Below are 613 nucleotides of genomic sequence, written 5' to 3' on the forward strand. Positions count from 1 at the left end.
GGCTGTGTTCCCCCTCCAATATAATGTAAATGACTCTATAGGGCTGTGTTCCCCTCCTCCAATATAATGTAAATGACTCTATAGGGCTGTGTTCCCCCTCCAATATAATGTAAATGACTCTATAGGGCTGTGTTCCCCTCCAATATATGTAAATGACTCATAGGCTGTGTTCCCCCTCCAATATAATGTAAATGACTCTATAGGGCTGTGTTCCTCCTCCAAATAATGTAAATGACTCTATAAGGGCTGTGTTCCTCCTCCAATATAATGTAAATGACTCTATAGGACTGTGTTCCCCCTCCAATATAATGTAAATGACTCTATAGGGCTGTGTTCCTCCTCCAATATAATGTAAATGACTCTATAGGGCTGTGTTCCCCCTCCAATATAATGTAAATGACTCTATAGGGCTGTGTTCCCCCTCCAATATAATGTAATGACTCTATAGGGCTGTGTTCCCCTCCAATATAATGTAAATGACTCTATAGGGCTGTGTTCCTCCTCCAATATAATGTAAATGACTCTATAGGGCTGTGTTCCCCCTCCAATATAATGTAAATGACTCTATAGGGCTGTGTTCCCCCTCCAATATAATGTAAATGACTCTATAGGG

This window comes from Gymnoscopelus microlampas (assembly GCF_963454915.1).
Source record: "Gymnoscopelus microlampas genome assembly, chromosome: 13".
Classification (NCBI taxonomy): domain Eukaryota; kingdom Metazoa; phylum Chordata; class Actinopteri; order Myctophiformes; family Myctophidae; genus Gymnoscopelus; species Gymnoscopelus microlampas.